Here is a 546-nt window from a genome sequence, read left to right as displayed (position 1 = left end):
TATCCTGAGACTTTGCTGAAGTTGCTTATCAGCTTAAGGAGATTTTGGGCGGAGACAATGGGGTTTTCTAAATATACAATCATGTCATCTGCAAAAAGGGACAATTAGACTTCCTCTTCCCTAACTGAATACCCTTTATTTCTTTCTCTTGCCTGATTGCCCTAGCCAGAACTTCCAACACTATGTTAAATAGGAGTGGGGAGAGAGGGCATCCCTGTCTTGTGCCAGTTTTCAAGGGAAACGCTTCCAGTTTTTGCCCATTCAATATGATATTGGCTGTGGGTTTGTCATAAATAGCTCTTATTATTTTGAGATACGTTCCATCAATACCGAATATATTGAGAGTTTTTAGCATGAAGGGCTGTTGAATTTTGTCAAAGGTCTTTTCTGCCTCTATTGAGATAATGATGTAGTTTTTGTCTTTGGTTCTGTTTATATGCTGGATTATGGTTATTGATTTTCATATGTTGAACCAGCCTTGCATCCCAGGGATGAAGCCCACTTGATCATGGTGGATAAGCTTTTTGATGTGCTGCTGGATTCGGT

Source organism: Colobus angolensis, unplaced genomic scaffold (assembly GCF_000951035.1).
Source record: "Colobus angolensis palliatus isolate OR3802 unplaced genomic scaffold, Cang.pa_1.0 Scaffold70, whole genome shotgun sequence".
NCBI lineage: Eukaryota > Metazoa > Chordata > Mammalia > Primates > Cercopithecidae > Colobus > Colobus angolensis.
Note: the sequence above shows the minus strand (reverse complement) of the source record.